We start from the raw sequence: 16996 nt of genomic DNA on the forward strand, positions 1-16996 counted from the left end.
CTCTCCAGGTAAGAGAGTCGCTGTTCCATGGTGTCAGCAGGAATTTGAGGCAGTTTTGGGGCCCATGATTCTGGATAAAATATGAAGTAGACACTGGTTCCAGTTTATCTAGGGATTCTCTAGAAACTTTATCACAAAGTGATGTAGTGGGGCCACCTGTAAGGAATACTTCTTGGAGAAGTGTCCTGGGGGCCAACACAATAACACGTGCATTAGAAGTCTCTAGTAACATGTGCATTAGAAGTCTCTAGTCTATCTGGAAAAGAAAAGTAGTGTTAGGTAACCAGACAGCCAGACACTATGACAGACCCAGTGTTTGGCCTGAGCTTTGTATAATCTTGTGCTGAGCAGGTAGGAACTCTTCTAATACATGTTTTTAAATGTTCCATACAATGAGACACAAATTTAATTACAAACCATTATGTGTTTATCACAGAAAAATAATAAAAGAAGCAACAAAGAGACGAATGCAAAAAATCAATAATATTATTACTCAGAAATAACCATCATTCTTTAATTTTTGTAGAGATTTATATGGTAATTTGCATACAGAGGAGGGTCTAGAAGGATCCTCCTCTGTATGCAAATTACCATATAAATCTCTACAAAAATGTATAACTATATGTGCGAATTTATACACCAATATCTTTACATTATATATCTGTAAAATATATAAATTATACCTGTATGCAAATTATATGTACATGTATAAACATACACATATTACACAAAGATATATGACCATGGTTCATGATAAAATAGCTTTAATGGATTATTTTCAGTAATTTAGAGTAGTCCACATCAGTAGAATGTGTTGGTTAGGACTGTTTACTAGTGAGCAAGGTTACCAGGGTTCACCTCAGTTGTGCACCTTACAAGAAGTGTGCCCTTGATCAAGATTCTTGTCTTAATTAGCTCTGAAGTGGAGAAAATAATGGTGTCTCCACATAGGTATGTGCAAGGATAGAAAAATTCATATATTTAATGCCTGGCGTATGGCATGGTAAGCCCTCAACAAATGTTGAAGGCATGACACTTTCTTGAAGACCACCAAACATAAAAGCAAAGAATGCCTGAAGAAGAAAGAGAACTTACAAGTGATTCTAACTGGACAGCCCTTGGTCAGTATGGACCACTCTCACAGGCTGAACTTTCCTCCTAGGAGGATAACTGCAGCTTTCAGCAGCTGCTGTGTGTGACCATAGATTATTTGAGGGGATTTCCATCTCAAAGAAAACTTAAGAATTAGGAATAAAAAAGGAATTAGGGATCAATCCGTATTATTCTAAAGTAAAGATGTAACACCTACCTTGGCCCTTTTTCTCCAAAGTCCTTGTCCTGTCTGTCAGGGAATAAAACAGTTTCTCACTGTTGACCCTTCTCCCCCTGAAGACCATAAGACTGTTGGATAAGAAGCAGCAAAGGGGGGCTGGGGTTGTGGTTCAGTGGCAGAGCCCTTGCCTAGCACGCATGAGGCACTGGGTTCGATCCTCAGCACCACATACAAATGAATAAATAAAGATCTACAACTAAAAAAATATTTTTAAAAAAAGAAGCAGCAAGGTAGCTAATCTCTAACTGGTATTTTTCCACAGGACTCAGGGAGAGGAATGGAGGGTACGTGGGCCAGGAGAAGGCAAAGGCAACCATTTGCAATGACTGCATCTGACTTAGAAACAAACGTCTAATGAACTACAACAATCTGGGCCACAGTGATGAGAAGGATCTTTGTTGTTGTTGTTTTATGATGCACTTTATCATTTAGGTTCTAGTTTTTTGTTCCAAGAAATAGTCACCATCCATGGAGGAAAATTCCTATACTGCGACTGAAATCTACCTTATTTTTTAATCCAATCCCATATGTAAATAAACACCAGTAATGAAAATGCTATGCTATCTGCTGATCAGTATATAGACTAATATTAGATAGTTTCCCGATGGCTCCACTATAACCACCATGAATCCCGAGGAGAGTTGTCTGGGCCACATTCTCTGGTGTTTACAATGGCAATCTGCTCACCAGAGCCAGGCTCCCCCTCCCAAAGCACCATCTGTCATTTCATGGGGGATCTTTTCCTCTGCCTACCACTCAACAAACACATAGTTGCCCTTATAGAACAGCAACTAAAACCGACTTCCATTTTCCATGATAAACCAGGCAGGAACTCAGTGCTCTAATCATCAGCTATTGTTTTGTGATAAGATCAGTAGGCATGCCTACTGTGGAGGAATTTGTTTGTCTTATGACAAACAAACTGGTGTGGTAAAATATAATTATACCATTACTCACAATCAACGAAAAACTGTCACACCTTCACATAACTTTGGGTATTAGTTATCCCCAAATTAAACATTGATCAGTAATCTGAGGTAAACCACAGATTTTTATTTTTTTCCACCCATGACCAAGTCTTTCTCACTTAACTGGTTCTGGTCTTCTGCCCCCTCTTGAGGGTTTTGCTATCAGATTAATTTGTTGATTTCTCTGCTCTACGCCCTTACATGAGCACCCCTCCTAGGTGGATACGGGGCCTGCAGGTGACTCTGCTGAGATTTGTGGTACCTGTTGAAATCAGTCGGCTTATCTAGTTCAGTAGCATGCCACAAATGATAAGCCTACACTTCTTCAGGGCGAACCTGACCATTCACCAAATGGAGGCACCTTTTATCATCCCTACATAGAGGCAGCCCTCACGTCTCCCCAGATCCAGAAACTAATAATAAAATTCGCCTATATATGTGCCAAGATCGTTTGTTTCCACCTTGAAAGCTTTTGTCCCTCCTGTATCTCAGGGTGCTGATCACCTCTTGAGAACGTCATGACGTAGTGGAAAGACACTGCGCCAGTCCCTGGTATCAGAGTGTCAGGCAGACCTGGATTGACTCCTGGCTCGGCAAACTACCATCTGTGCAACTTGGAACCGGAGCCTCTCTCTGTGCTTCTTTTCCTCACTACAAAATGAAGATCAAAACAGCTCCCTTATAGAATGGTTAGGAGATCGATAGTACACTGGACGCAACTTACATGCAGAGGTGCTCAATAAATGTTGGTGCCCCACATTCTCCCTTCTCCCGGCTGCACCTAGTCCTATTACCCTACCAATATACTTCTCCACACAAGAAACTGCCAGTTTCTATTATTTCCCTTTAATAAAACTTCCCAAATCCTCCTTTTATTCTGCTTCTTCTATCTACAATCTCAAGCTGATAAGGTTTGTGAGAACATAGGGACATCTTGGTAGATCAGTTATCTGGGATCACAGGTTGAAAAAAGAGGTTTTTTTTTTGTTTTTTTTTTTTTTGAGAAATGGGAATAAGGTAGTAAATTAGAACACACTACATGAAAATAAATGTATTAATATACATCAAGAGCTTTAAAATATTCATACTTTTTGATATAATTATTTCACTCGTAGGAATTTATCATATAAAAAAGATATTATCAAATACTTGTATATAGGATGGTCATCACAGTGTTGTAGTGGTGGAAATGTGGAAGCAATCAAAGATATTCAAGAATAGGATGCTAAAATAATGGAGCAAATATTAGACAGTCATTAAAAATTTCGTTTAAGAGGGGTCTGGGCTTGTGGCTCAGTGGTAGAGCACTTGCCTGGCATGTGTGAGGCATTGGGTTCAATTCTTAGCACCACAAATAAATTAATTAAATAACGATCCTTCCACAACTAAAAATATTTTTTAAAAATTGTGTTTAAGAGTTTATATCATTGATAAATGTTCACAATATGATAAAAAACTTGAGTAAACTATCAAATTTAAACACTATATTACATAAAACACAGAATTATCATGTGATCTAGCAATTTCACTTCTGTGTGTATACCCAAGAGAAAAAAGGCAGGGACTAGATGTTCACAGCGACATTACACACAGCCAGAAGTTACAAGTAGCCAAGTTCCACCAGTGGGTGAAACAATAAGGAAAATGTGGTATGTAAATATAACGGACTATTATTCAACCTTAAAAAGGAAGGCAATTCTGAAGCATGCTATGATGTGGATGAACCACAGTATACTATGCTAAATGAAACAGGTTAGTCACAGAAGGACAAATACTGTGTGCATGATTTCATCTACGTGAAGTACCTAGAACGGTCAAATTCATGGAGAAAGTAGAATGGAAGTTTCTGATGCTGGGAGAAGGGATCAATGAGAAGCTTCTATCAGATGGGCACAGAGCTCAGTTTGGAAAGATAAATTCAGAAGACAGATGGTGGTGACGGTCACAACATGGAGCCACTTAATGCCACAGAACTGGACAACTAACATGGTTCAAATGGTGCCTACCCACCGTGTAGGTCTGTGTTGAGCCCTGCCATAGTGTGGCAAGAATAAGGCCTACTTTAAGAGATACCAAGTGAAATTCAGAAGAAGACAAGGTTAAAACCAATTACCACGTGTGGAAATACTCACTGATTTTGGATAAAAGTAAGTACTACACACTCAGATGCAGGATGATCATTCATGTAACCAACAGAGACATCACTGTCATATTTCTTATGCCTATATTGAAAGGGATATGATAGTTTACATGGCACATGCACACGAGTTACCAAAATATGGTGTGAAAGTTGGACTGACAAATTATGGTGCAGCATATTATACTGGCCTTCTGCTGGCCTGCAGGCCTCTCAGTAGGTTTGACATGGAGAAGACCTACGAAAGGCCAAGTGGAGATGACCAGAGAGAAATATAACACAGAAAGCATTGACGGTCAACCTGGAGCCTTCGTTTGCTGTTGGGATCCACTATGTCAGGATTGCTGCTGGCAATAAATAACGTTTTCAGAACCCAGAGGAGACCTGTGGATGGAGGCTTGTCTACCCCTCATAATACTAAATGATTCCCTGGATATGATTCTGAAAGCAAGGAACTCAGTGTAGAAGTACATTGTAAGCACCTTATGGGTCAGAACTTTGCAGATTATGTGTGTTACTTAATGGAAGAAGATGAAGATGCTCATAAGAAACAATTCCCTCAGAATCTAAAGGAAGATGTCATATGGGCCTGGTGGTGGGTACCTGCAATTCCAGTGGCTCAGGAGGCTGAGGCAGGAGTTTTGCAGGTTAGAGGCCAGTCTTGTCAACTCAGCAAGACCGTGTCTCAAAATAAAAAAATAAAAAAGGGTGGGGGTGTGAGCACCCATCGGTGCTCAGTGACAGAGCACCCCTGAGTTTGATCCCCAGTACCACACACACACACACAAACACACGGTGGGTAGGCATCAATGTAACTCCAAGCATGGAGGAGTTGTATAAGAAAGTTCATGTTGCTTATACAAAAGGATCCAGTCTATGAGAAGAAGCCCAAGAGAAAAGTTATAAGGAAGGGTAGAACCACCCCAAATGTCCCTTGCCCAGAAGAAAGAGTAGGTGGCACAAAAGAAGGCAAGTGTCCTCTGAGCTTAGGAGCAGATGGCTGAGAACTAAGCCAAATGACAATTTTCTATGTAGACTTTTCAGATAGACAATTAATTCACTGACAAAACAGTTTAAAATGGTTAAAATGGTAAATTTCATGCTGTATATGTTTTACCATAATAAAAAGACACAGGACATTCACATACACATACACAGACACATTAATGCAATACATATGTACATACATACATACATACATACGTAAGTACACGTACATAAATGAAACACCCAAAAGGCCATAAGCCAAATGTTAGCAGTGACTTGTAAAGTCCAAATAGTGAAACTGCAAGCTATTTTTGCTTTTTTCTTTATATTTCCTGTATTTTCCACCTTTTCTATTATGAACATGATGCATTACTTTTATGGCCAGGAAAAAAAATGCTTTTTTAAAACCACTAGAATTTCTTTCAACAGGTGGTTTGCTTTTAAGGAGGAGGCTGGCGGCTGTGTCTTCCGCTGGGCTAGAGGCAGACACAGGACTTTCTCCTTTCAGACCTGCCCTCCATCTTTAGAAGAGTTTCGCCCTCACAGGGCTAGTAAAGAGCACCCGCCCACGCGGCCACTGTGCAAGAGCTTTTACAAGGTCTCCGGATCAGTACATGAATTCACGGCTGTTTTCATCAGGGACGCCTCCTGATGCCCCAGAAGCTATGTTTGGGTTGTTTCCTCTGACTTAGAGCCAAAAGAGTCAAGTCGAGGCTTTGGGTGGCAGCAGCAGGTAAGTGGCAAAGTCGCCCAGCCCAAGGCAGCCATCAGGATCCACGCCGTGACCTCTGGCCAGCCACTCCCTTTCTCTGGGCCTTCCTTCATTGGTAAGATGAGGGGCTCAGAACCTCCTCCTTCAAGTCAAGCTCAAGGGTCACTTTGTCCATGGAGACTTCCCTAACTTCCTCCTCCAGATTCTGCAGGTCACTTTAAATAGCTTGTCCTCAAATGCATCTCTGTAAAGTTGTAGTCAATATTTGCATAAATGCTACATTTTCTTTATCCATTCATCGCTGAAGGGCATGGCGGATTGAGCTGGTATAAACATGGATGTGGCCGTGTCACTAGTGTGCTGATTTTAAGTCCTTTGGGTGTACTGAAGAGTGAGATAACTTGGGTCAAATGGTGGCTCCATTCCAGGTTTTTCTGGGGAATCTCATACTGATTTCCAGAGTGGTCGCACCAGTTTGCAGCAATGTATGAGTGGACCTTTTCCCCCACGTCCTCGCCAACATTTATTGTTGCTTGTATTTTTGATGATTGCCATTCTGACTGGAGTGAGATGAAATCTCAGGGTAGTGTATTTACATTTCTCTAATTGCTAGAGATGTTGAACATTTTTTTTTTCATATATTTGTTGACCATTCAAATATCTTCTTTTGACAAATGTCTGTTTAGTTCCTTTGCCCATTTTTGATTGGGCGATTTTGTGTGTGAGTGTGTGTGTGTTAAGTATTTTGAGCTCTCTGTATATCCTGGATATTAACACCCCATCTGAGGAGATGGTGGCAATGATTTTCTCCCATTCTGAAGGCTCTCTCTCCAAACTCTTGATTTTTTTCCTTGCTGTGAAGAAATGTTTTAATCTGATGCCATTCCATTTATTGACTTTTTATTTTATTCCTTGTGCTTTAGGAGTCTTATTAAGGAAGTCAGTTCCTGAGCATGGAGTACTACTCAACCATAAAAAGAATGATTTTATGAATTTACCAGTAAATGGGTGAATCTGGAGACTATCACACTGAATGAAATAAGCCAGTGCCCAAAAGTCACGGTTGAATGTTTTCTCTGATATGAAGAAGCTAACCCACAATGGGGTGGGGGATTAAAAAGAAGTTCAGGAAGTAGAAAAAGGGGGATGGAGGGACGGGAGGGGGAATGGGAAAAGGAAAGACAGTGGAACGAATCTGACATAACTTGCCTATGCACATGTATCAATACACTACAGTGAATCTCACCATTGTGCAGTCACAAGAAATTCGTTTAAAAAAATAACTGGGTAAAGGGCAGAAAGACTGATAGAGGTAAGGGAGGAGGGGGTGAAAAGGGGGAAGAGAAAGAGTTCTGGGGACTGAATTATGTCAAAGTGGATTCTACTGCCACATGTAACTAGAAAGAACCAAGACATTTTTTAAAAATTTTAAATGATTTGCATATAAGTTCTTCAGCGATTTTCACTTGAGTCCTCCACAGTGCCAGGGAGTGAGCACCCGCCTCCCAGTGTGGTGTCTGCCCTTCCATTCCCAGCAAGGAGTCCCGGTCCTAGGTGAGGAAACAGGCCGCAGGCAGCTCACAACTCCGCAGACCCTTTGTGTACCGGACACATCACCTCCCTCTTTGGAAGTCATCATTGATTCCCCTTTGCCCTTAAAATACATTTCGAACCAAGTCTTTGTTCAAAGTCCCCAGCCTGGCTCTGTCTTCATTGGCCACCCTCGGCCTCTGCTCTGCGGCACTCCCGCTTTGTCTCTGTTGGTATACTTTGTACGCTGGCTATGTTAAGCTTCCAGAAAGACGCCATGCCATATTAGGTGGGGTCTTTTGTATCTGCTTGTCTTTTCTTGCTCCAGTTGGAAACTCGATCTTTCAAGACACAGTTCAATGATAGCAGTCCCTTACAACACAACTGATAAACACACGGGTTCAAACTGCCTATGAAACACTGTTCTGCCCAGGTGAGCCAGCCTTGGCCACTGTTACTTAGAACCAAGAATCCTGCCCGTCATCTGTCTGGAAAACCTTACTGAACGTCTCTCACTTCCAGGCACTGGCTGGTGTACGAGGGCTGGTGGAATACAAGGCTTCACTCCTGCTCTCAAGGAGTTCACATCTGTGTGGAAAAAGACAAACAACAATGCAATGTAAGTAAAGACACTATCTGAATACTTTTGAAAACACATCTACGATACGTGAGAACCCAGTGATGAAGCTATTTAGCGGCCAGGGTGACTCTGAGACTTCTCAGCGGGGCAGCACAGTGTCGGTGGCAGAGTGGGCTCTGGAGCCTGGTTTCAAATTCTGCCTGCCACACACTGGATGTGTAGCCTTGGACAAGTTATTTGGTGTCTTTGGTTCCCGATTTCCTCACCTCTAAAATAAGCAATACGGATAAGATCTGCTTAGTAATGCCCTCTGCAGCCAGCTCAGGTCTTTATCTAGAACATGCTCCCAGGTTTGGTTCCAGTTTTTCTTAAGGAACCATCCCTCTCAAGCCCAAGCCTCAACTTCAGTCACTAATTTATGAATAAGCCTCTTCTCCTGGGTAGAAGGGTCCTTCTTTTGGTAGTCAACCTAAAATGTGCCTCAGCCCCTTCTAGCTCTTTCCAACTTTACCTGTGCTTTAAGTTTGGGCCAGTCCTATTTCAGGTTTAGCTTTCATTAAAGAAGAAATGATCCACTCATCTGAGACTGCTCTGAATTATTCTGTCCGAAGCTACCCAAACCCTGGATATTAGCTTTCTAGACTTCCCATAAAAACACTTTCCTTAACCTAAGCAACCTGGTATATCAAAACCTCCCAGGCTTTTTGAGTGGAGAGTTCTGGGTTGAAATTTCAATTTCACTTCTAGCAGTCAAACCTCAAACAAGTTACTTACCTCTTTGAGCCTCATTATCTACTTCATGCAATTATCTCAATGCCTAAATAAGGACGATGTGTAACAGATCTCTGTTGAATCCCTTCCTTTAATTTCTTGCTATTTTTCTCTATCTCCCTAATTTGAAGTCTCTCTGATGGTCACATCTACAACCATTCCTGATTCCTCTACTTTCAGATTTTTCTTCTAAAAGTCCTATCTCCCAAGAGTCACACTTTCAGATTTCTGGTGCTATCTCTTTGGTCATGCTTTGCATGAAAGCCATGTTCACTGTCATTGCATCTTAGCTCAGTAAAAGTATCCCCATTTCTAATTTAAGTTTACATCATCGGATTATGCTGAAAAGGTATGTCGTCGAACTTCAACTGGATATTTGACAAGCTCTTTCATCTTTGTGGAAAAGTTGAAGAAATCTTGGGCGCATAAGCGATTATATAGTTGCCTAAATAAAGATGGTGATTAATGAATCAGTGACTTTCTTAAGAAAGCTTGTAGTGTCATGCTAGGGTTCTGTCCACACCCATTGTGGTTAACATTTTCACCAATAATTTGGATGCTGATTTCTAAAACAGATTCATCAACTCACAGATGACATGAAGTTGGGAAGGATAACAGATGCTTTCAGATCAGAATTAGTTTTAAAATAATCTTAGCAGCTTAGATCAAGGGGCTCAATAAAATAAGAAGTTTTTAAAAAGGCAAATGTCAAGTTCTTTGCTTGAATCTAGAAAACCAGGAGAACGATGGAGGAGAGGGTCAAACTGGTTCAGCAGCAGCCAACTCTCCACAGTCGACTCAGCATGATTTCATATTCTTTATATAATTGCCCAAAAGTTCCATATGATCTTAGGAGAAAGTAGAAGTCTGGCTTCAGAATAAGGGAGGTTGAGGAATACCCTCATGCAGCTGGTCACGCCTTTAGAACTGGAAAGATATTCATGTGCTGAAATGAATTTTTAAAACCTAATTAGGATCATAAACTACATCCAAATGGGAATGTTTGAAGGAGGCAGAGATATTTAGACTGAGCAAAAGATTTACAATATTCAAAGGAACAGAACAGTAGTAGGATGCAGGAAGGACAGGATAGGTCCTCATCTCTAACTAACTAACACAGGGTGATGAGTGTTTTAATAGAAGATTTAAAGGGGGAATAAATGATTAATTAATAAATATTAATTTAGGGAGGATCTATAAAGCTAATGTCCAAGGTGCCTTCAGACAGAACAATTTAGAGCAGTCTCAGAGAATTGGATTGTTACGTCTTCCATGAATAGGAAAGCTAACCCTGACAGAGGACTGGCCCAAACTTAAAGCACAGGTAAAACTGGAGAGAGCCAGAAGGGGCGGGGGCACATTTTAGGTTGAGACTGAAGAATGACCCTTGACTTTGCCTGAGATAGATTCAGATTGGATCCAGATCTCAGAGGTGTTTGTACCCTGGGCTACGCTAGACCCAGTTTGTGAGCCGACAGCTCAGTGCTCTGAATAAGTCCTTGCTGATTTGCTATCTTCTGTGACCACCTGCAGAGATTTTTTTCCTGCACTTTTATTTGTTCTTTGCCTTTTTTCTCAATGCAGTCTACTGAAACCCTGTGGCTACCTTAACCATTTCTTAGCCTTTCTATAACTTAAGTATATCATTGTGATTTTGGTGTTACAGATATTAGTGATTAAGATTGCAATAAAAGAACCTGTGATTGCCCAGTTTATATCTACCAAGTGACCTATAAGTACTCAGTGAATTGCAACTAATGACAGTGATGTAGCTTGTGAATTTACTGTTGTTTGATAAATTTTGACATTGTGCAAAGATGCAAACCTGCCTGGTCCTCCCACACACACAGGTTGCCTAAATTCCTACATTAATTTTTTAATTCCCATATTACAGTCATTCTCTTTTCCTAACCAAAGCAAGATGGATATAGCAGCCCTGATTTTTACATGGCTGCCCCCACTCTCTTTAAAAAAAAAAGAAGAAGAAGAAACAAAAAATATATAATCAGCCTGACCTCCATTCAATTCTAGTTTTCTTGGCAACATTGCTTGAAAAAATAGTTGGGGATACCTCAGACATTATTGCTTTGAATTATTGAATCATGTGACCCTAAAATGCTTCTTCCTGCATTCTTGAGAACATTCTTGCTTCTTGTTGGGTGCCATCATTCCTACGGCAGGATACGTTCCCATTTAATTGGATACTGTCATCTCAGAATAAACCTCAGCATTCCTGGTGGCGCACATCAATAGAAAGCCAGGTAATGGAGGTAAGATTTGGACATATTACAGGACTGACCCTGGATCCTCTTTAACCCTTCCTAAGTAGTGATTCATTATGATCAAACTCAGCCAGTTTTTTTAGAAAACAAGAAAGTTCATTACACCACTTGGAATCTCCTACTTCAGGTGGTGCAGGCTCCAAAGCCAGCTGTGTACACAGGGTGAGTTTGGCACGTTAGTTGGGTGGCAGGGTTAAAGAGCCAACTTTGTCTAGCTTAACAGATAAGTCCTACCTAGTTCTGGCCACACAGTGGGGCCTAATTTACTGGGGTGGGGTTGTATGGAGCCTGAATTTCTGAATCCTTTTTGGCAACCAACTGTTGTGATCAGAGCGCAAACTCTCGGCCAGACCACCTAGGGTTAAATCCTGGTTTGATTCGGGGAAAGCTGTTCCCCAGTAAAGAGCAGATTAAAGGATAATGCACTTAAAGTGCTTTATACATGACTGGTATAACAATAATGGCTTTAGTGGCTCTTCCTAAAGTCTGGTTTCTCTTCTTGGCAGTTCTCTTATTGCCATTCCATCTATTTTCTTCCAAATACAGTGTTTTACTCCAGGCTCGTCAGGCATGCTCTCTTCCCTCAGTCGGCCCAACGTGCAGTACACACGGTGGGCAGTTTCTTCATTTGTGCCTGGCAAGCCTACCATTGGGCCTCAACACTCTCCCACCCAACTACTGCTCAGATTACCACAAACGCATAGAACTACTACTGTAATGTTATCTTATCCCTCCCTGCCACCGTTCAAATTCATCTTCTAGGTGAACCCAACTGCTGTCGCCCACCACAGGCCCTTTACCCACCCGCACCCCTTTTTTCCTGTCTAGAACACTCTTCCCCTGGGACCCTGGCTTTTGCCCTCACTTTTGTCTTGTCTTTGCCCATATGTCACCTTCTCAGGGCTTCCCTGACCCCACCCCCATAGAAAACTGACACCTTTCCAATGCCCAATCTTTTTACCTTATTTTTATCCCACAGTGCTTATCACCATCTGCCAGACCTTCCATTTATCCATTTCTTAGTATCTCTTTCTCCTCACTCCCATTCCTAATGGAGTCTCTCTGATATATATATATATATATATATATATATATATATATATATATATATATATATATATATATATATATATGTCAATGGGATTGGACTTTTTTTTTCTTGTCAATACTGGGGATTGACCACTCAGGGCCTTGTGCATGCTGGGAACATGATTTACCACTGCACAACATCTCCAGCCCTTGTTTTACTTTGAGACAGGCTGACCAGTTGCCCAGGCTGACCCTGAATTTGCCATCTCCTGCCTTAACCTCCCAAATAGCTGGGCTTCAGGGGTGCACCATCACCCATGGCTGAATATCACTTTTAAAAAGTGGTGGGATAGTACAATCTTGCCAAATAAGGCAAAATAATATTTTATTGTCTTCATATCATCTGTATCGTATCTTTTGCCAAGAGTAAAACTGGGGGCTGGAGGTATACAAAAAAGGAAGAGATAAATATGAAAACAATATGTGCATGTAAATTATAGGAATAAGGAACAATGATAGGCAGACACATAGAGATGGGATGTTCCACAAGTTCATAAATTCCCACAGTCCAGGTTAAAGGTGACACACTAGCTGAGCTGCAAAAAGACTTCAGGTTGGTCCCCTGTGAATTCTGTCTGTGGTTTTTTTCCATTGCTATCCACTCATTCTGTAGTGAGTTAATCTCTATGATGGAAAAATGGCAAACTGTTGTAGTGGCAATAGGAAACTAACAAGGAAACAATTGGTTGTTGGTGTTGTTACATACCTTTATTTGCTCTCAGATGGTATGGTTCCTGTCTATTAAATTGCCAGATGCCATGTCTAGCACCAACTCACAGCCTCTGTCATCACTTTTAAGGTAATTATGATGTAGTTAGATACATGCCTCTTGGCTGATTTGAGCAATATTCATGTAGACAGTAAACAGATATTACCGGTTAATCGATATACGTTCTGGACTCTGTAAATTCAAGTTTCCAAATTCAGACACAGAAAGTGACCTCATATATTTTTTTGTCTGAGTCTTCCTGAACTCTGAGATACTATTTGTCATTTTTCCATCAGGGAGATTATAACAAATACCACACATTTCCTGGCTTAAAACAACATGAAATTTTCTCTTACAGTTCTGGAAATCACATGTCTGAAATGAGCCTTACAAGGTGAAGTCATGGTGTTGTCAGAGCTGTGTTCCTTCCAGAGGTTCTAAGAAAAACCCACTTCCTGGCCTTTTCCATTCTCTACAGGCAGTCCACATGCGCTGGCTCTCCCCATTGTTAAAGAGCATCACTCCTGCTTCTGCTCCCATCATCCCGTCTCTCTGACTTTGACCCTCGTCTTCCTCTTACAATAAGCCCTGTGATTATGGCGGGTCCACACCGAGAAGCCAGGATAACTTCCCTATTCACGTATCCTTAAATTTGTACATCTTGCAGTCTCTTTACCCATGTAAGACAACGTCATTTTTAAAAAATTTATTTATCTTAATTTGTTATATATGACAGCAGAAGGCATTAGTTCATGTTACACATATAGAGCACAATTTTCCATGTCTCTGGTTGTACACAGTGTAGAGTCCCACCATTCGTGTCTTCACACATGTACTTAGGGTCATGATGCCCATCTCATTCCATGGTCTTTCTTCCCCCCATGCCTCCTCCCTTCCCCTCTTACCCCTTTGCCCTGTCTAAAGTTACTCTGTTCCTCTCATGCTCCCCCCTACCCCCATCATGAATCAACATCCTTATATCAGAGAAAACATTCAGCATTTGCTTTTTTTTGGGGGGGGGGATTAGCTTACTTCATTTAGCATTATATTCTCCAACTCCATCCATTTACCTACAAATGCTATGATTTTTATTCACTTTTAATGCTGAATAACATTCCACTATGTATACACACCACATTTTCTTTATCCATTCTCTACTGAAGGGCATCTAGGTTGGTTCCACAGTTTAGCTATTATGAACTGAGCTGCTATAAACATTGATGTGGCTGTTTTTTAAGTTCTTTGGGTGTAAACCAAGGAGTGGGATAGCTGGGTCAAATGGTGATTCCATTACCAGCTTTTCCAAGGAATCTTCATACTGCTTTCCATATTGGCTGCATCAATTTGCAGTCCCCACATCAGTGCATGAATGAAGGCCACATAATTTACAAGTCCAGGGATTGGGAAATGGAAATCTCTGGGTGATCAATATCCTGTTTACCACAGAGACCATTAGATAAATAAGCACACCGTTCTAATAAAAAGAAAATGAAATTCAGGTCAAAAGGCCCAGGCTTACGTATGCCTATGTGACTTTGGGCAACTTAACTAGCCTAAATGAGCCTATTTCCTCTAAGGCAAAAATGAAGATCATAATTCTTCAAATGGCTATTATAAAGACCAAATCAACCAATTAGATTAAAAAAAAACAATCTTGTCAACCAAAAGTTATTAAAATCTAGTTTGATTCTGTTCAACAAGCATTTCCTGACCAGGCTATGCCTGAAATTTATAGGTGATGAAATATCATGAAAAATTTAAACATACCTTTGATGTCAAGGAGTCGTCTAGAAGAAAGATAACCAAAGATTACACTTTATCGACTAGCTTCAACTTGTGATTTTTTAAAATTTCATGATGGGTATGGAAAGCAATACTCAATTCAGTAGAATCTATACTTCAAATTCTAAATTATGTTCTTTTCCTCTTTGATTATTGGACAGCAGCAGTGAAGTAGAACTCCTAGCCCCAAGATCATGATGGTAAAGAGCTGATACTCTGTAGTGTTACTTGTTGCTAAGCTGTGATGGTCAGTAGGTCAGGTACATTACCTGCATTTTCAATTTACCATGTTTTCAACTTGTCATGGGTTTACCAGGACTCAGCCGCACAGTACGATGAGGAGCATCTGTGGTGATTAGAGCAACAACGTGAGGACAGACGACCAAAGACAATAAAGAAAAGGGAGGTCTCTCTGAGGGAGAAGAGGTCCCAACAAAGGCTTCGCAGGGCAAGTGGCAATTCAAACAAGGTTTAGCAGGATAAATTGGTTTTCAGACTGATAGAAGAGGGAGGTCACTGTAACAGAACAACTGCCAAAGCACCGGGTGGGCCACTGCACTGTCCAATCAGAGAATCGCTCAGAGTTTTATACTAGTGTTTCCCGTGAGGCGGGAGGTAGGAAAACCGAGGAGAGATGAAGACGTGTTTCCTGGGCTGTGCTAGAAGCTCAACTTTGCATGTAATGAGAAGTCATCTAAACATTTTAAGCTGGGAGGTGACTGACTACTCCATGTTGCCCGGGATTATCCTGGTTGTCGCAGGACAGTCCTGGAACCCAAGAAACCCCTTCAAGAAGGAGAATCAAATCTGAATTAGGGTGGCTGGTCCCTCTGTGAGACACATGTGATCCACTTACTCTCCCTATAATTCACCGTGGCTGAAGTGAGGAGGGGAGCTACGAGGCCACAGGATGGAAGGAAGGACACTGGGAAGACACCAAGGCACAGGCTTGAGGATAGAGGAAGAAGACCTACTCTGTGAGGAAGAAGTTGGAGGAGTCGACAAGCTGTTCCGAAAGCAAAATTTACACAACTTGTCGAATGACGAGATGTGCAAAATGAGGGAGCAGGAGAAATCGAGGATAACTCCCAGGATTTGAAGCCATTGGCGGAGTGAGTTTAATGCCAGTCGGCAGAGGACAGGAAGCTGATTGATTGGGACAGGGTTTACTTTTGGGTTTGATGTTTCCATGGGACATCCAGGTGGAGTTCTCCAAGGCCTGGCCCAGAACTTAGGGTCAGCTCAGGACTGGGAAGATGGTCACATTCTGCACAAAAGTGTGGGGAGATGGAAGAAATAAAAACACATACGTTTACAAAGAACATTCTATTAGCTACCACTCACCTAGTGCCCTCTGTGTGTTGGGACCTTTGGTTGAGAAGACAGGCTAGTTTGAACCGGTTTAATAGATAAAGACAGGGGGACGAGTCACCAAACACAAAGGCACATGCTGAATCTCAGAAAGGGACAGGAGCCAGAGAGGATCCTGCCACCGGGGCTCTTTATCATCACAGTCTTCTTTGTGTCTCTGCAACCTGCTCCATTCTTCTCTCTTGCTAAAAGGTTTTCTGTTTTGTTTTGTTTCCTGTTTCCCAAGCTACATGGCTGTCCACAGAGTCAACATCTCCATTTGGAGCATAACAAGGTAATCACACATGCCAATACTGGACTCCAAGGGCAAGTACTCACTGTCCTAGCTTGAGTCTGGACCAAATGTTCATGACAGGATTTGGAAGAGAATGGGCAGTCCCTGAGAAAGATAACAGCGGGGAAAATGACCCAAGGTGTCCTTTGCCCCCAGATGTTCTTCTTTATCCTTAGGATGATTCTGTGAAGTATTGAAGGTTACTGTCCCTTAGACCATAAATTCTCTGAAGACGAAAAGCCTATCAACTTGCTCCCCATCGTATCCCCAGCACTACACAACACCTAGCTCGTGCTTAACAAGCACACTTTGCATAAGGGAGCAATTGAACGAATGAGCCTCACCTTTTCATTTGAGGAAACTTGGCATTGAGGAGGTTCAGTCACTTCCCTAGAGTGACACAGCCAGGTAACAGGAAGGAGAATCAAATCCAAATCTAGTCCACTTCAGACCTTGTACCCTTAAGTGAGG

At 41.4% G+C, this 16996-nt stretch overlaps 1 pseudogene; it reads left to right on the forward strand.

The window, feature by feature from the left end:
• Nucleotides 1–4356: 4356 nt before the first annotated feature.
• On the forward strand, nt 4357–5449 carry LOC124077445 (large ribosomal subunit protein uL18-like; annotated as a pseudogene).
• The last annotated feature ends 11547 nt before the right edge of the window (nt 5450–16996 follow it).

Source organism: Marmota monax, unplaced genomic scaffold (genome assembly GCF_021218885.2).
Source record: "Marmota monax isolate L192 unplaced genomic scaffold, Marmota_monax_Labrador192_F-V1.1 WCK01_AAM20220418_F8-fsc00108, whole genome shotgun sequence".
Lineage (NCBI taxonomy): Eukaryota > Metazoa > Chordata > Mammalia > Rodentia > Sciuridae > Marmota > Marmota monax.